The following is a 19646-nucleotide window of genomic DNA, read 5'->3' on the forward strand; positions in this document are numbered from 1 at the left end:
TCCCATGTCACAGATGGGGAAACTGAGGCTCCTCAGGAGCACTAGGATTTGACAGTATGTTTCTCCAAGGTCATCACAGGGCTGGAGGCTGAATCTGAGAAGTAATATGCTACAGTTAGTGGCCTGAATTTTCCCAGTGTATGAAGTGACTCAGTTTCCCCTCCTCCAGCTAGCACTGAGCCAAGCACATACACTAAACCAAACCTTATGCCAGTTCAGCAGTCCCCTTTAATAACACACTGACCTCATATTTCCCACAAACTCGGAGCCAATATGGGGTGGGGGGCAACCACGGGAGTGACCCCCACCGTGCCCAAGTGCTCCGGCCACCTCAGGAGGTTCTGCAGCAACTCAGACGTCAGAGGCTTCATTCAAATTGGCAAGAGGAAGCTCCGGGAGGGAGGGTCATGAGTCACCACAACTCCTCCCCACTGTGGCAGTAATGCCAGCCTCCATCAAGCCAAACCAGGGGCAGGCGGGGTTTGGGAGTTCAGTTTATGGGTCTCTTGGGCCATTTTCGGGTCTGTATCAGCGGCAGGCAGCAGGTCAAATCTGTTATGACTGGGCCTTTTCCAGCCCTCAGTGGTTGGAGGCAAAACCAGCCTTCCATAGTCGCTCATCCCATGTCCCCAGCTGCAGCTTTCCTGGATGACACTCCAACCTCAGCACTTTCTAATGTCCATCTGCCCGGTAGGGGTGGGCCACAGACCACACACCCCCGTCCTCCCCTTCCTCTTCTAATGCGAGGTATGGATGGCTTCTGAGAACAAAATGGTGGGGCTTTCTGCATTCTGTCCTCATGCTTGGAGCATCCGGGAGTCAGTACTGCCCAAATATGCCCCAGGAGTTTAGACCACAGGGCATCCCAGGAGCTTCTACTTAAAGGCAGCCCCTCCCAGGTATGAGTGAGGTATCCTAGTCAGCCGTTTCTGTGGCTCTGTTCATGGTTGTTGAGCCACACGAGAGGGGTCAAAAAATGAACTCCTCACTGTCAGCACTTCCTGTTCAGTAACTATGGGATGGGGCCAGACATTGATATCATTGTTTATAGTTTTTAATTAGCATGCAAAGTAATGAATGGGTTCCAAGAGACAAAGGTCGTGGGGCCAGAGAGCTTGTTTAGTGTGTGTGAAGCCCTGAGTTCGAAACCCACTATTGTAAAGAGAGCAGTGGGCTCCCCGTAGCATGTCCATACTAACTTTGCCTCGTCGGGCCAGACGCTCCTCCCAACTCTCAAAGCTCTCAGAGAGGGCTTCCAGCTGCAGGCCTGTCAATCCAGCAGCTCGGGAGTCTGAAGTAGAGAGATACAAAGTTACAGCATCCAAGGCCAGCCTGAGCAACAGAGGGAATTCAAACCAAGCAGACAACTCCAGCCTGGGGCAAGGGCTGGTTGCTGTTCACCATGTCAGGGACACCCTCCTCCCCCTTCAGGGTCAGCCTAGGTCATTGCTAGGGCCACTTCATGTTTCCTAGGACCCACTCAAGTCACACGGGCTCCCGTGTCAGAACTCTGGGGTGGAGACATTTGGGGTCCCCTAACATCAGCTGCTGAGTGACACAGCCCACAGGGTCCATGCCTAAGCTCAGAAGGGACCTAAGAGCTGCCTTTGGTGGGTTTTGCTCTAACATCCTCCCAGCTGCCAGCAGTCCTCACAGCTGTTCACATCCAGGATGCTCATGCCCAGATGTCAAGCACAGGTATCTGATGCAGGCTGTCTCTGGTCTGATGCACTGGACCTCTCTCCTGAAGCATGGGTCACTTTTGCGCATAGTGGGTCTTCCTACACCCTTCTTGCCTGACACCTGGCCAAAAGGTACCAACCCCACATCCCACCCACAAAATGACACCTCCTACCACCAAAGAGAGAGAGGTTTCCAAGGCTGGCTGTGCCGTTGCTGAGAGGCTGCGGATGCACTGGTGTTTTGGGGAATACAGGAACCTCTGGGTGACCTCCAAGTACAAGATCAGGGATCTCATAGTAACAATGACAGAGCTGGAGACCTGAGAGACCCTCTCTGGGAAGAGAAGATGACCTATAACCTTTCCCTTGGTCAGGACAGGGACTGGGGTGAGCTGGTGGGGAGCATTAGATTCACAGGTTGAAATTTAGATGAACAAGCCTCACCTCTCGAAAGGATGGAGGCTATGGCTTAGTGGGTGCAAGGCTTGCCCAGAATGCGTGACATCCTCAGGTTCCGCTCCCAGCACCATGAAACTGGTATGGTTGCACTTGCCTGTAATTCCAGCACTTGGAAGGAGGAAGTAAAGAGGCCATTCGAGGTCATGCTCATCCTTGGCCACACAGTAATCTCATGACCTGCCTGTACTACAGAAGACCCTGTCTCAAAAAAAAAAAAAAAAGAAAGAAAGAAAGAAAGAAAGAAAAAGAAAAAAAAAGATAAATCAAAACCGTAAAACTCCGTAACAAGTATAAAATATCAAAAAAAAATTTTTTGAAAGAACAAAATGGGTTTCTGACTTTATAAAACCCTTCCTAGCTGACCCCTCCCCAATCCTGGCCCTTAGCCTAATAAAACTTTATTTATATATATAAAAAAAAAAAACAAAAAAAACCAAACAAACAAACAAAAAAAAACAGGCTAGCCAATCACAGCAAATAATGGATTAGCATTTTCTTTTCTTTTCTTTTTTTTTCCTTTTAAATCAGAGCTGAGGACTGAACCCAGGGCCTTGCGCTTGCTAGGCAAGTACTCTACCACTGAGCTAAATCCCCAACCCCTTAGCATTTTCGGTTTTGCTCCTACTCTGAAATACCATTTATCTTGATCACCCAGATTGCAGAAACACTTTCATTTGTTTTAAGTGGCTGGAGACAGAACTCAGGGACTCAGGGACTCGCCCACTCTGGGAAAGTTCTCTGCCACCAGCCTGCACCCTTGGCTCTCCAGTGCATTCTGTAGGTGGCTCTGCCCTGTGTCCCACTTCCTAAATCTACCTGGCCTGATGCATGGCACACAAGAGGCTCGTGAGTGGCAGGGCTTAGATTTGGAGGTGAAGCTACGGTTTTCTGGGTCCTGCTTGGTGAGCCTGCATATTTGCAGAGAATGTTCTGGGGTCCATTCTGCTGACAGGGCACAGTCCTTGCCAGGAGTACTGGCATCAAAGTCTTTTCAACTTTAATGATGTATGACATTTTTTGAGACAAAATACGGTCGGGCTAATCACATTTTAATAGCCCTACCTTTCTACGGAACCCGCCCTGCCCCGTGCACAGTGATGATTTAATTTCCCAGCTCTGACGAGCCTCATTCCAACAAAGCATTCAGTTTCCCTACTTACGAGTTTCTCTCCCAGATGTCGGATGCCAGGGAACTCTCCCGAACGACTCCACAAATATAATATTTAATATTGAATGTCAGTTTGGGTGTTTCACTCAATTTCCTGGAAAGAGCTTGAACCGCCTCTCCTTTGGGTGGGACATCCAATCAGCTCCGCACTCCCAGGCCGGTGGGGTGCCGCGTAATACCACGGAACTGAGCGCTCTAATTTCTGAAACGAAAATTTAGAGCAGATGTAAGGAAAATGTGTCATTTATTTCCAAATGCAGCCGTTATCAGGCCAGGCAGGCAGGCAGGCAGGCAGGCAGGCAGGCAGGCAAGAGAGACAGTTAGCAAGGACCAAGCTTGTAAACCCCTGCCCTCCACTCATGTCAGGCTCTCTGGGTAGTCCACCTACTCCCAAAGAAAAGGCAGGTAAAAGTGCCTGGCATAGCATCCAGTTCTTGAGGAGGAATGAGGGTAAGATGCAGAGGCTCAGAACAGGCTTTTCACTGGAGTTGGGATTTTATTAAGAAAAGGGTCTGGGATAGCTCAGGCTAGCCCCAAGTTCACTATGTAACCCAGGATATCCTTAAATTTTATGCTCCTCCTGCCTCTACCTCCACAATGCAGAGATTACTGGCATGCATCATCAAAGCTGGTTTATGCCCTGGGTTTCACCCAGGGCTTCTCGTGTGCTAGGCACTCTACCAACCGAGCTGCATCCCTGGCCTCTGACTTGGAGTTTCAGAGCTACATTTTTGGGACACAGACACAGCGAAGAAGTCAGCCTGTTTCCAGATATCCATCCCAGTTGGAACCCAGGCTCATGAATGTCCTCTGTCCAGCTGTCTCTTAATTTCTTAAGGTCACCCAGTTCTTTGAGCCTCGAAGTTTCTGTTCCTGGCAGAGGTTCCTTGGTAACTTTATGCTGAAGTAAGCTGGAGAGAGAGCCTCAGGGCACTGTCATGGCTGGAAACAGCCTCAGACATCCAGGGCTGCAGAGGCCCTGGACCAGAGCAGACAGTGTGCCAAGGGTGGGGATCCTGGACCAGGAGGCATCTTTCCTAAGAAGCTGCAAGCCCCTCAACAGCCCCATCCCTTGAGGAAGTAAATAATGGGCCCCTGAATCGGGTCTTTCTCTGCTACAGATGGTGGCAGAATGAACAGAATTCGGAAGTAAAATGCCTGGCGACACGACAGTGAACTCCTGAGACCTGTGTGCTCATTCTGGGCGAGCCTTCCTGGGAATCGGATGTGAAGTCAGAAGGATGGGGTGTAGTCCCTGTTCTCCTGAGCCTCTGAGGAACTCACTTCACCTCACCGTCTGGATCTTGATTTCCCATGTCACGCCAGAGATGGGACAGAGAACCTTGTGAGTCTGTCCTAGAGCCCAGATTTCTCCCCCTCTCCCTCTGCTGAGGAGAGAGGGAGAAGACGGGGCCCTTTGTCACATTTTTTGCCGGGTTAGAAGGTGATGTGAGTCTTTGCGTGTGAGTCCTCTGCCCCAAACAGGACTTAAGGAACCGCAGATGCTTTTCTGTCTGGGGACACTGTGTGGGTGGTTTCTGACCTCCTCTGTTCTTGGTCTGGCTGTGCATTCAGGAGTATGTCTGTCCCCCCACAAGGTTATGGAGCCCGTCTTCTTCTTACTGCCCTCCATAACAAATGAGTGGACTTCCCATCTGCCAATGTTTAGGGGATCCGTTGCTAATTGAATTATAAAAGATGGCCCTCCTCACAGCGGTCTGCAAAGCCAACCAGACCCCAGTGACTGGAGTCAATAAATGAAGACTGTGTGGCAGGGTAACTAGGACATTCTCTGCAAGGGCTAGCCTGGTGTTAGAGGATGGGACTGTGAAATGACCCAGGCAAAAGGAGAGGGCTCTTGGCTTCTGGGGAGGGCAAGCTCTCTTTGTAGACCTCATGTTCTCACCCTTGCCATGGTAAAATATGGACTCCTGAGCCACCACACTGTACCTGACCTGTCACACATCATGAGACTTAGGCCTGTGCCAGTCCCTCTGCTACGCCGTGCATACATTTGTCCAGTCACAGAAACCCTCCTACAGTCCTGGCTCTGCCATGAACAATGGGGACACACAGGAACACAGAAGCAGCCCCTGGACCCAGGTATACAAACACCCAGAAGTCAAGCCATGCTTCCCAACCTCCCTTGCTGGCAGCTGAGGTCATGTGACTGCATTACGGCTAATAAGATTAAGTTAAGAATTTGGTCATCTTGTCTCCTAAACGCAGCAAATAATTGACCGGAGTCCCTGCCCTTCCTTCGAGGCAATCCTCATTCCTGCTGGCTGGAAGTGTAGAGGCGATGGGTGGAGCTGCAGCAGCCATCTTGAGCAAAGGTGTGTGAGGGCAGAGGGTAAGATAAAAGTGTCACACAGGAGGGGGCCACAGCCCTGGGGCCTCGGGTGAAACAGAGGAGTCTTCCTTCTCAAACCTTCTGTTTGCTCCTTTGCTGTTCTCATCGGTAAACCACTGAAATCCACCAGAGGCCACAGTGGGTGCAAGAGGTTCTGGCTACACGGAGAGGGTGCTGTGCTGTGGGTGCTGTGCTGTGGGTGCAGTCCTGTGGGAAGTTCTGGGCTACTAGGGGGCTGGGGGTTCCTGCTGTGCTCTATGAGACAGACCTGAGACACTCGTCCCATGTCAAAGGGTGTGAGCCTCTGGTAGAACACGTGTCGTCCAGCACAGGGAAGAGAAGACACCTTCTGAGTGTAAAGACCGACCCGTGTGTACAGTGCCCTCGGTGTGCTCATTCCACAGTGCTCAACACAGTGCTCACGGTGTGGTGCTCATTATATAGTGCTCATCACACAGTGCTCATCACACAGTGCTCATCACACAGTGCTCATCACACAGTGCTCATCACACAGTGCTCATCACACAGTGCTCATCACACAGTGCTCATCACATGGTGCCCACAGTGTGATGTTCAGTGTTGAGTACTTATCACATAGCACTCGTTGAACAGTGCTCATCACACAGTGCTCACGTGTGGTGCTCACTGCACAGTACTTATCACACAGTACTCATTGCACAGTGCTTAGCCCACCCCCACTCAGAGCATGGGCTAGTCCCTGAATCCTGGACCCTGGATTCATATGTTCCTTGGCCAATGGTCCAGCCTCCTCTCTCCTCAGGTCTCTACTGGTTCTCTTCTAGATAACCCAGGGAAACTATGAACTGTCTCACAATAAAAAACAGGAACAGGGCCGGGCAAGACTAATTAGTGGCAGAAGCCAGTTCCCTCAAAGTGTCCTCTAACCTTGACATGCGTCACGAACACACAGGAGTAAAATGTAGTTTTGCTTATTTATGTGCAAGGGTATTTTGCCTGCGTGCATGCATATGCACCACGTGCCTGCCTGGTGCCTAAGGAGGCCACAAGAGGGTGTTATTTGCCCCTTGAATTGGAGTTACAGGTGGTTGTAACGGTCCCCATGGGTGCTGGGAATCCAATCCAGGCCTCTGCAAGAGCAGCTAGTGCTCTTAAGCTCCGAGCCGTCTCCACCACCCCCACTCCCAATTCCTGTTTAAAATGAACAAAAGGGGGAAAGGCAAGAACGTACATCCAGCAGTCTACAGAAAGCCTGGGAGCCTCCCGGTGCTCCTGGGTGTGCTAACACGCTTCTCGCCTGGCTTCTGTGTCACAGGCAGGACTGAGTATCTAACCTCTGTGTAGAGGATCCCAGCAGGCACTGGAGGTTGACAAATGCCCCAGTTAATCCAGCATCCACAGAGGCTGCTGTGGGGAGACCCTCAACTGTAGACTTTGCAAAAGACAGCTATGCCGAGCATTCCCGAACTGTGCGGAACAAACTATTTTCTTATTTGGAGGGGCGGGGAAGTGTCCTTTTATGGGAAACAGGCTCAGTCCTGTGTATGTTCCTCACATAAAAGCCGCTCTGCCCTCATTTGTGGCCGCCTGACCACAAGACAAGATCTTTAATTAAAATCGGTTTGGTTGTGTGTATGTGTCTTTCAAAGAAAACCATGGAAATAAGTCTTTGTGAGTCAAGGCCTAAGAGACATTACCCTAGCAGCCTCTTTGGTTAGCCTGTCCCCAGAAGGCACTGCATGGTTGGGAGGAGGAGCCACTGTGGGCCTGTGGGTCTGGGTCTGGGTCTGGAGAGCCCCTCTGAGCCTATTTTCCCTGGTCTTTACCAAGGGCAGGAAGACAAGGCAGAGGAGGGTGCCTACAGTACTCTAAATACAGGCCTAGGACAGAGCTGGGGAAGGCCAGGGCCAGCCCAGATGGATTTGCTCATTATCCACACATGGCCAGGGGGAATGTAGAATCAGATGGCTTTTGGGAACTGTGTCTAGCCCAGGAATGAGCCTGCGGAGACCTGCGTGCCATCTAACATGTTAGCGAAATTAATACTTAGCAATGTTTTTGGGAATTCTGTGGTTGGGCGTTCCATGTTTTGTCCTGTGCCAAAAAAACTCACTGCTCTCCTCACCCTTCACTCGCTGTGAAGGAGAGCCAGCCAGGGCTGCACGGGACAGAGAGCCCTGCGCTAGCAAGACCCAAAGCGCCAGGCTTTGCTCTCACAGGCTCACAGTGCTCGACTCCAGCTCCCAAAGATGGCTCCTCTTTGACACAGACCTTTGCAAGTCTCAAGCGTGGACCTGGACACTGGCGTTCAGACATGCACATGGTATTTCCCAGCTCCCACTCCTCCCCAGCTGTGCTCCAATAGCTGGATACACCCAGGTGGACATCTGGGCTGCAAAGGAGGGAGCAAGCTGTTTTCCAATGGGCAAAAATGGAGTTCCATGATCTAAGGGTCAGGGCAGAGTCCAACTGTAACAGGATACATGACGTACAAGCTTGGAAAGGGTGTTAATTGTACACAGTCAGTGATAGAATTTGCATTTTATTTTATGAGCCAAAGAGAGTCCAGAAGAATAAAAACGGTTTTCTAGAAAAGCCGCTGAAGGAGATGCCAAGAGCTAGACAAGTGGGAGGGGGAGGTGTGTAGTCCACACGAGTCCTGCACACTCACACCGCACAAGTGCGTCGGTGGTATATTAGCTGTTGTCTCGCTGCTGAGACAAAACGCCCGATGAAAGCACCTTAAAGGAAGGGTTCATGTTGGCTCACAGTGTGAGGGTGCACAGTCCGGAACACATACACACTCCAGAGTGCCAGGACCCATAACTGAATCAGAGTGCTAACAGTAAGTGGGTGGCCATGAGTGTTCAACTCTGATGGGACACCTATGTCCACCTGTCTCCTGCAGAGCTCAGGGGACATTGTGGAACAGGAAGCAGGAAGACCATCAGAGACAGAGGCTGTGGGAGGGGGCGTGAAATGCTGTCCTCTGGACAGGACATGTGAGCATCGGATTCATGAACTCACAGCAGCTTCGGGGATGTGATCAAGCCAGTCAATATCCAGTGTGAACAGGAAGGGCTCAGAAAAATCCCATCCCTGGGTGAGGATCTACTGACAACGGATGCTTCCAGGGAAGGAGGGCCGAGCGTCTCCAAAGGTATGGATGGCTGCTGCTAGGCTCCAAAGGTATGATGTGCCCCTGGGATGGCTCAATACGAATGTGCATTCAGGCAACACTCACCGGACTGTGTCTGGTTTTAAAGAAGATGAGGAGAAGAAAGAGGAAGAGGAGGGATGGGAGGGAGGGGAGAGGAGGGAGTGGAAGGAGGGGAGAGGAGGGAGAGAAGGGAGCAGAGAGGAGGGAAAGGAGGGAGAGGAGAGAAGGAGAGGGAGAAGAGAGAGGACAGGGAGGGGAGGAGGGAAAGGAGAGGATAGAGAGGAAGGGGCGAGGAGGGGAAAAGGAGGGAGAGAGAATGGAGAGGAGGGAGAGAGAGGGAGAGGAGGGAGAGGAGGGAGAAAAGGGAGAGGAGAGAAGGAGAGGGAGAAGAGAAAGGAGAGGGAGGGGAGGAGGGAGAGGAGAGGAGGAAGAGGAAGGGGAGAGGAGGGGAGAGGAGGGAGAGAGAAGGGAGAGGAGGGAGAGAGGAGGGAGAGGAGGGGAAGAGGAAGGAAAGGAGGGAGGAGACGGAGGGGAGGGAAGGAGGAAAGGGAGAGGAGGGAGGGAGGAAAGGGAGAGGAGGGAGAAGAGGTATTGAAAGGTATGGGGGAGTGAGAAGGTTTTGACACAGATATGATCAGCAAACACTGCCCGTGTACATGTATGGAACTGTCAAAGGAAAAAATATAAGTTTTTTTCTTTACAAAGAAGGCAAAAACATTCACCACCAGCAGAAGCATACACAGGAGAGAACTCATCCCAGACCAGCGGCAGCAGAGAAGAGCATATTCTAATTTGCTGCTTGTGGCTACCAGGATTCTCAGAGAGAGAATTCTGGTTGACATACCATGTCAGCTATGAATGATGTTCAAGTGGGTGCTGTGGGCATCTGTGTTAAGGAGACGAGGGAAGCAAGTTAAACACAATATCCAAAGAAGGGAGAGCAAAGATGAGGAGACAGTAAACGGCCAGCAAGATGGCTCAGCAGGTAAAGGAGCATGCCAAAGCTCACGCTCTGGGTTCGATCCCTGGGACCTGAAAGATGAGGGAAGTGACTCCACAGAGCTGTCCTCGGATCTCCACACTCATGTGCTGGCATGCAAACAAACAAAAGCAAATGAAATAAAGAAAACATTAATAATAAGGAAATGGGGAAAAGCAGAAAATTAATGAAGGGCCAAAAGTAGTATCTTTGGGGAAAAAAACTGATACAAGGACTAGGTCTCTGTATCAAATGACAAAAAAGGAAATAGAAGAAAACAACGTAACATACAAAGCACAGACCCCGAGGAAACGGGTGTCTTTTGAAAATGATCTGCATAGCCAGGCGCTGGTGGTGCATGGCTTTGAGCCCAGCACTTGAAAGATAGAGGCAGATGGATCTCTATGAGTTTATGGCCAGCCTGGTCTACCGAGTGAGTTCCAGGACAGCCAGGGCTACACAGAAAACAAAACAAAACAAAAACCCTGTCTTCAAAATAAAACAAAACAAACAAACAAACAAACAAAAACTTGGAACTGCAAAACACAAGAGCAGGTTTATGTCAATAAATTCAATGAGATAAAATATAGAACACACACCATGTATAAAGTGACAAGAGATGAGTATCTCAACAGCTCTGAGTCCAGTGAGGTCAGACACAACCCCCATCCTTCCCTGACTCTCAGGCCTTAAACAAGCCTGGGTCCCAACACCCACACCTACTGGTGACAACTGCAGCCCTGCAGCCAATGCACACTGGGCTCTTAGCAGACACCCCTATGATGCACCCTCTTTCCATATTTATGTCATCGAGAAAAGGAGACAGCAGGAACCTGACCAGGGAAAGGAACTCTCTCCCAAAGCCACCCAGCTGTATCAAGGCAGGCTGTCAAGCTTGGATAGTCCCTGGGCAGCACTTGCTTTAGCCACCAAAGTCTATAATCTCCGCCCCTCTCCCGAATAGGATTCTAGCTAGCCAGCCTGACCTACACAGTAATTCAGCCCTGCGGGACCCTGTTGGTCACACAAAAGGCACAGGCCAGATAGGCTAGGTGATTCACTGGTGGCAACACAGCCAGGATCTGCAATCTGGTCATGGGGCGTGTCCTTCTTGTAATAATCTATCAAGTTGTCCAAGATAGACAAGTGACCCAGAGCTAGCCACCCCGCCTGCCTCCTCCTGGGCCTGTCCTGAGAATCACAGGGTTTCTAGAAGCCTGACATTGTGATGCCTTGAGAGATGAAAATAAATACACTGCTGCAGATGAGAAAAAAAGATAGCACCTGCTAAGCCGGCCCCAGGTGCTGGTCCCCAGCAAGTCTCACTCCACCCACCAGCCGCCCAAAGGTGGCACATATCATTCTGTTACTGTTGTCCCCCCTCCCCCAGAGAGCAGCTCAGAGAATTTCATTAACTTGCCTGAGGCCCGCAGCCATAATAGAACGATTTTATAAAAAATGCTCCGGGGAGCCCTGAAATTTGTGTCAAAATTTTCCAGTCTGGTGAAGGAGCAAAATTCAGCTCCGTTACCTCCATGTTCTTTCCAGTCCCTTCTGGATGGCTGGATGGCTTCTGTGTAGCCTCGTGGGTAGAGTATGAAGGGATTTCACGCAGGGCCAGTCCCCAGGCAGCCCGTGCTCCAGAGGGAATATTCTGCCCCACCCCCCAACACAAACTGCTTGAGTGGTTTGGATATTCAGAGTAATTACTGTTCATCACTAGTGGAGCCAGAGCCAGACGGCAGGGACACATGCTGTAAAATGCTGGCTCTGGCCAGTGCACTTTTCTTAGGTGGTGAAGCGCAGAAGTTCAGTCACTGCACTTTGAGGCCATCCTCTTCTCTCCCTCCCTCCATCTTTCCTTCCCAGAAGCCACCATCTTGCCAAGGCGGCAGGGAAGGCTGCCCTCCCTCCTGGTCTGGGAACCATTTTGTGTGAGAAACGGAAGCAGCACTTTTGATTAAGGAAAGGGACAGGGTGATCGCCAAGCGCACACAAAATCATTTCTGTGCTGGGAGCTGCCAGCGCTCAGCTTAATTACACAGCGGGCCGTGCTCTGCAGAGAGCAATTACACTGCAGAGCTTCCCCAGAGCATGGACGGGTGCACACGCATGCACACACGTGTGCACACGCAGCATTCACTCTCAGGTGGATCAAAGCCCCCTCTCATCCCAAACACCCTCCCTCCTCGCTCCCTCCTTCTTTCCCTTCGTCCCTCAGGAGTGTGTGTCTGGCTCTTTCCAGGGTGCAAGTATTTGAATGGGCAACTTCTCATAATGCTGACTGATCCAGAGTCCACAAGGCCATCATCAGAATACATTGCCTGCCCCCAGGTCATCTGTCACCACACGTAAGCCGGGAGCTCAGAGGATGGCAGCCTCACTTGTACCTTTCAGGGATCCAGTCATACTGTCTACCCATCCTACCATGCCGGGTCCTTCTCCTACAAGGAAATAACTTCCTAACAGAGATGTTGGTTACTGCTCTGTTCTACCCATTTACATGGGATACACAAACACACAGCTCTCTGTTCGCAGCATACACGTGTGTATGTACACACATACACACACATACACATATCCATCATGCACATGTGTGCACATATGGACACACATGCACACACGTGAGCCCTTATGCACACACATATGCACATACATGCATATACAAGTGCACATACACTTATACATGCACATATATACACATACATACATGTACACACATGAACATATACATGTATGCACACATGCATATACATGGGAACACACACGTATGTACATACATACACATGTACACACATACACATGCATACACATGTGCACATGGAAGACTGGGCATGTGCCCAGGAGCCCAGGCAGCTGGGGTCCCACCCGCCCCACCAGCTCCTCTGAAAGGCCCCTTTGTGACAGGAGGGCTCTGACCCCACACAATGCCCTCTTGTCCACTGGCTTCCAGAGAAGGAAGGGAGTAATTTCGCAGCGGTTTCCCCAGCGCTGAATTCTGCTGGAGACTCACGTTTCCCAGACTGATCTGCAGCACAGACTCTCTCCCTAAGGAGACCGGGCCTGTGACTGGAGGCGGCCAGCAGGGTGGAACACAGGAATCCAGGGCTATCCTCCCTGGGCGCTGCAAAGCTTGACTGGGCTGTGGCCACACTCTGGCGGGCCACTGGAAACAAGGTACCCAGAAGGAAAACCCAGACAGCAGGCCAGGCAGCGCCTTTCTTCCTGGGATTTGAAAGAAAATCTCTGCCTGTTTGGGAAGGCTGATTAAACTCTGAATGCTCTGGGGGTGGGAACCGATCTCTTCTCCTTGCTGAAGCGTCAATCACAGAAACTTTATCCACGTTACTGCTTACAGGTGCACCTGGGGACAGACCACTCTTGCCGTGGGACTGCACAGCTAATTTCTCTAGGACTCCTACAGACTTCCTCCAGCATCGTCCCGCCCCAAAGATGCCACTGGCTTGTGGTACCCAAAGCTCTGGCATGAGCCCCCAAGTCTCAACTGAAAGATGATTTGTGTTGAACCCAGCAGGAAGAAAGTTCGGGCTTTCGTGCTGTCTTTGGGTAAGCCTGAAGCCAACCTACAGCTGATTGGAATAAACAAATCTGGCATTTAGCAAATTCTTTCCATGCTTCTCCTGAGTATGCAACAGGAGTGACTTCTCAGAACGTTCCAGAGAGGGGAGCCTGAGACCAAACTCTCTCCCCAGTCTGTGTCCTGATCCTGCTCAAAGGTTTGCAGACACTCCCTGGGCTGCCAACACAGCGTGACACAGAGCAGTGGCAACCCCAGAGGGCATAGGGAGTCACCTGTCTGACTGCCACTTCTCCATGTGTGACTCCGAGCGAGTTCCCATGTCTGGGGACCTCAGTTTCTCATATCTAAGCCCCTGGGTATACATAAGGGAGTTAATACTTACCGTGGCTGAAGGCTACTGGTGCATAATGAATGCTCAGCATGTCTCTGTGGCTTGTCTTCATCCTCTACACGTGTGTGATGGCCCCACCATCACCCCACAGGCAGGGCTCAGCTCTACTAGGAGGTCACAAAGACCAGTGGTGGAAGCTGGGACTCACCATGCCAAACTTGGATCTGGAGAACATCAACACAAACTCTGACTGACAACACATCTGAGTGCACTGGTTGAAGATCCCCGGGCCAGGCTTGATGGCTGACACTGGGCTGCCCAGTGCCCAAAATGAACCTGCAGCGTAGATGGAGGGTAATCCTGGCAAGTCCATGTATCTCTATGACCCGGCTGCAATCAAACCCTCAGTGCTCCCAAGGCGTTTGGTGGACATGGGGACCCTCCGGGACCCTCCAGCCCTCTGGCTTTAAGTTAAAGAGGCAACCAGACAAAGAAAATTGGGACTTCCAGGGCTGGGGGAAAACACCCCAAGACAGAACGTTGGCACCTGTGTCAGAACCCGCTGTGGCTTATCCAACAAGCATCACATCTGGTGGGCTGGCTGACGTGTCCGTCTCCCTCCAGTGCCTCCCCACCCCCACTGCACCCTCTCTGCGCCATGTACAGAAGTAGGTCCTAAGCCTTCACTACTTCATGAGCAAGCCTGCATTTTGCACCTGGACTTGCCTGGACAGGTGAGAAGTGGGTCTTTCTGTGTAAAGTGATGGGGTCTACAGCCTCCTTCTCTGAGGACCAGCATGCCATGCCTGTAGCCACTGGTTCCACACCTCTGCAGATCCAGGAAGGTCTTCCCAGAAAGCGTCAGCTTCATCTTCAAGCACCATTCCCCACCAATGTTGGCACCTCCTGTGATGACATCACAGGATATCCGGTCTGGTGCTGGTCACTCTAGATCCTGTTCATCTATTGGTCTGCTTTTATGGTTTTCTTCCATGTGTGATGTCAGGCACGCCGGACAGAGAAGTCACTGGGTACGAGTGTGAATGTTAGGGATGTACCCTGTGAGCAGGTCTCGGGACTCTCAGAAGCCTGGACTATGTTTGTTCTAAATGTCTCTTCATTGTTTCTACCGTTGACCTCTGCCCTTGGTTGGACAGGATGAGGTCCTGGAGTTGATACTTCCCTTCCTCCAGGTTCCAATGCAAGAGGCTTCGTCCTCCGTGTGGCAGAGCTGGGGGGTGGTAGGATATTTAATAGGGGTGTCCAGGGAAAGGTGGTTGGGTCGCTGGGAGCATGGCATTCAAAGGAGATTCCTAGGAAAGCACATCACACTCAAGCGAGATAGCCTCTCTGAATCCTTCAACTGGGGTCTAGCCTTGTTACTCTTCCCTCCCACTCGCTGCCACTATGATGGCATTCATCACACCAGGGCACAGCAAGGGTTTAACCACACCACACCTCATGCTGGGTAGGGTTGAGTTTTTACCCCAAGTTTTTGTCCTTGTCAACTCAATATAGGCTGGCATCATCTGGGGAGAGGGAGCCTCGGCTGAGGAACGGCCTCTGTCACGTTGGTCTGTAGACAAGTCTGTGTGGAATTTTCTTGATTAACGCGGGACGGCCCAGCTCACTATCCCTGGGCTAGTGGTCCTACGGAAGCAGACTGAGCAAACTGATGTCAGCAGCTTGGTCCTCCATGGTCTCTGTTTCAGTTCCTTACTTCCAGCTCCTGCCGATTTCCCTCAATGATAAGCTTTGAAGTGGGGTGAATCAGCCACATAATCCGTTTCTTCCCAAGCTGCTTTTGGTCATAGTGTTTATCACAGAAGCAGGAGGCAAACTAGGATGGACACGGACGCGCGCGCGCGCATGCGCGCACGCGCGCGCGCGCACACACACACACACACACACACACACACACACACACGGAGCATCAAACTTTTCTCTTTATAAAGTGCTCAGCCTCTGGTGTTCTATCATAACAGAAAATGCACTAAAGTGTATCACAGGAAGATAATCTGTCTCCACGCTCACAAGGAGAACCTAGAGAGGCGAAATTTGTATGAACTGACTGTGCTAGCCAATCCAGGCAGGGCAGGAACAGCATAAGGACGAAGGCACACTATGGTAGGACTCATTTCTGGGAAAAGACTCCACAGAACAAAACCCCAAACCCCACAGAGACACCCCCCCCCCACCCCCCCCCCCCCCCCCACCCCCCACCCCCCCCCCCCCCCGCCTCATGGTGTCTCCATGGTGCTGGGAAGTTCATCATTGAAGTGGGTTTGAAGAAAAGTAACTTCTCTTGTTTGTTATGGCCACATTTGTTATTTAACGGAGTAAAATAAACCAATCAGCCCCATGCAGCTTTGGGTTTTTATCTTTACCATCACAGTTGACATAATAATCATACGATAAGAGAAGCCCTTGAACTTTATCTGTCACCTATGACTTACAATACTGGATCATTTCTTTAACAATACATGGAAATTAGATTCTTTGTTGCAACTGGCTTCCTGGGACCAGCTTCTCCATTTATCTCTGACTCAGGGGCTTAGACAGTCTATTTTCTCTGTGCTCTGGAGGCCCGAGGCTAGAAGGTGAGGGCACATTTGGTCCTTTTGGGGGCTCTGGAACTGTTCTGCCCCACGACAGCATCCTGTGTCCCCAGCCATCTCAGACCTTCATCACTGAAAAGACCACCCCCCATGTCTACCCCTGTCACCATGAGCCTGTCTCTTTAAAAGGGGTAGAGGCTGGAGAGATGGCTCAGCAGCTAAGCTTGGTACCAAGCCTGATGGCCTGAGTGTGATCCCTAGAACCCACATGGTAGAATGAGAGCATCTGCCCAGATGGGCATAGTGGCACAGGCTTCTAATCCCAGCACTCAGGAGGCGGAGGCAGGAGAATGTCTGGGTTTGAAGCCAGCCTGGTTAACAGATCTAGTTCTAGGACAGTCAGAGCTACACAGAGAAACCCTGTCTCAAAACAAAAGAAGGAGGAGGAGGGAGGAGGGAGGAGGAGGAGGAAGAGGAAGAGGGGAGGGGAAGGGAGGGAACGGGGAAGGGGAGGGGAGGGGAGGGAAGGGGAGGGGAGGGGAGGGAATCCAAGACACCTCCCCAGTTCATCCTATGAGGCACCAACTGAAGAAGACAAGTTTTGGCTGCATATGGTAGTTCACAACTAGAATCCCAGCACTTGGGAGGCAGAAGCAGACAGATCTTTGTAAACTCAAGGCTAGCCTGGACTACACATCGAGTCCAGAAGAGCCAGAGCTATATGGTGAATCACTGTCTTAAAAGACAAAAACAAACAAACAAAAGACCATGTTATTCCCCTTTAATCACAGAATGACAAACCATAACAAGATGAGTGTGGTATTCAACTTCCAGGCACTGAGACCAACATCAGCCATACCAGCTCAGGCCTGCCTTGCTCCCTTCTGCCCTGCCCCCATTCCCACCTCTCAGGAGGCTGGGGTTCACCCTGTACCTGTGAGTGGGGCTGGCTTCCACGGAAACGCAACTGCTGGTCCTGACATACCCTGTTTGCAAAGTATCTGGCTGAGGAACAGACACCCTAACTTCTCAGAAGGAAAAAAAAGCGCAGGTTAAGAATACACACATCCACGTGTGCACGTGTGCACGTGCATACACATGTACACAGGCATGCAGGAAAGGCATGAAAAACTCATACATGGGCATGAAGACACATGCCATACGAATGCACGCATGCACGCACATGTACACTGTTGACTCCAGGTGCTTGGAAGCCCTCAGTCATCACATGCACAGATTAAGGACTCAACACCCATATACCCTGAGCCTAACTCCTTCAGCACCTTCCAGTGGGAAGTAGTGAACACTGTGGCTCAAACTCAACCCCTGAAGGTCACGTGATCAAAGGCATCAGCATTCCTGAGGACTCGGCCACCAGCTCAGTCCCTGGTCTGGATCCTGGCTCCATCACTCCCCAGTGTGAACCCCTGGGGGTCCCTTCACCTCCCCCAATCCCCAGTGTGAGCCCCTGGGGGCCACTCCACCTCCACTTGTTCTCATCAGACATCTGCCTCCTCATTTAGCCTCTGTGAGCTCCCTGCTGCTCAGGGATGACCCCTAGACACAGGGCTGTAGGAGCCAAACTGGTCAGATGCCCTCCTCCTTCAGTCTCCCTGTGGGTCAGCCTTGATCTTGGAAAGGCAAGAGAATGAGCCAAATCCAGTTCCAGAAAGACAGCAGAGCCTGATTCACCCGAGTCTGCTGAGTTATCTCTGAGCTCGCCTCCCCAAAATCCTACTCTCAGAGGGAAACACACATACACACACACACACACACACACACACACACACACACACACACACCCTTTGGAACATAAAGCCTGGGCTCTGTCCTGAGGCATTGATACAATGGACATTTTACCTGCCTTCCTGCTGGAGCAGCTGGAGGTAAAACACCTCTGGAAATGAGGGCTGAGTCATGAGGAAACAAATCTGTCATCACTTATGGAGAGAGACTGAGAGACCGCCCCAGCAACAAAACAGCCCAAGTGCTAGCCAGGATGTGGAGATCCTGGCTTCTGATCCAAGGAGCAGGTAGCCCGAGTCCAGTGGCTGGGCACAAAGCCTGGTGACAAGGTATGAAATTCTTCAGCAGAGCTGTCATCTCCATGGCCGCTGTCTTCGGTTCACCCCTTGGAGGCCCTGAGCAGTTCAGGACCATAACCTGGACCACTTTCGACTCCAGATTTCACTGAAATAATTCAGGTATCTACACCGAGCACTGGAGAGTGCATCTGGTAACATGGCTGATAGCACAGCCTCTGATGCAGATGAGTGATGAACATCTGGAACCATTGGAGAATCTGCATCTGGCTCTCCAGGGAACAAACCCTCTGTCTGCCTCCTAACCACCAACCAACACAGTGAGCAGAGCCAGCAGCAAGAGGCAGGGGACAGCTGGGGACCAGGGGAGAGGGCTGGACTTTGGCTCCCAGGTCAGGCCCCAGGTAGCCATCCATCACCCCCCGCCTGCTCTCTCACCCCACCACCCCGTGCCACACCATCCTGGGGACGGGTGGCCTAGGTGGACCCAGAGCCTTTCAAACACACTGAAAGCAACACAAGCCTCAGAGATCATGTGTTCTTGCCCAGTTGAAAGTTGTGAGCCCCTCGGTTCCTCACCTCACTTCTTTGATTCTGAGAAACAGAGAGAATTAAGAAAACCTTCCTCAAAGAGCTGTGGGGACTAAACCCCTGTGAAGAACCTACCATTTCCTTCCCAGGCTCACATGGTATTGCCACCACAGAGCTCCAGTGACTACCCTGAAAACGCCCGTGTGTGTGTGTGTGTGTGTGTGTGTGTGTGTGTGTGTTTGCGCGCGCGTGCGTGTGTGAAAAGGATGGTAAGAACTGTATCCCTTCACCAAGGCTAGAGGTCAGGCCCAGCCCCATCTAGGGTTTTGAATGTGCGCTAAGGAGAGGGGAGCAGGAACGTTCTGGAGGCCAAAAGGCTACGTACACGCATACATGTGTGCCCGAGTACATGTGTGTATGTGGTATATGTGTGTGTCCCAGCAAGCAGAGCCTAGAAGCCAATACAGCTCACACCACTATGTGAGACGCTCAGGATCTCCAGGCAGGACCATGGAGGACAGGTAGGTCTTGTTTGATCCTGCCTGATCTGAAAGCTTGAAACCTGGCCAACTGGGCTGGGGACCTAGCCTATGTTTCTCTAGATCATAGCTGGTGGGGGTGGGGGTGGGCGTTCAGTCTTGTGATTAATCTGCCCTCCAGAGACCTTGGGCAAACATTTAGACTGGGGACTCCCTCCTCTCCTCTGATATGTCCAAATATTTGTTGCTTGCGGGTCACCCAAGCCACTTCCTGAGAGGCAGGATTTGGGTTGTTCCTGCCCACACAATCCTGGTCCCTCAGAGTGAAACTGAGAGACTTCAGTGTGTTTGAAGGGCTCTGGGTCCACTCAGGCCACCTGTCCC

General features: G+C 51.4%; 1 long non-coding RNA gene across 3 annotated transcripts in view; it reads right to left on the bottom strand.

Annotated features, from left to right (window-relative positions):
• Positions 1-1038: 1038 nt before the first annotated feature.
• Positions 1039-19646, bottom strand: part of LOC143434998 (uncharacterized) — a 32422-nt gene continuing 13814 nt past the window's right edge. The window contains exons 2-4 of one of the 3 annotated variants that reach the window (XR_013104944.1): positions 3302-3511; positions 1856-2339; positions 1039-1291 (exon numbers count right to left, since the gene is read on the bottom strand). This is a non-coding gene — a long non-coding RNA (uncharacterized LOC143434998). Of the gene's footprint in view, positions 2340-3301; positions 3512-19646 lie in introns of all 3 variants that reach the window. The other 2 variants (XR_013104945.1, XR_013104943.1) reach the window with 2 other exon arrangements.

Source organism: Arvicanthis niloticus, chromosome 18 (assembly GCF_011762505.2).
Source record: "Arvicanthis niloticus isolate mArvNil1 chromosome 18, mArvNil1.pat.X, whole genome shotgun sequence".
Taxonomy (NCBI): Eukaryota; Metazoa; Chordata; class Mammalia; order Rodentia; family Muridae; genus Arvicanthis; species Arvicanthis niloticus.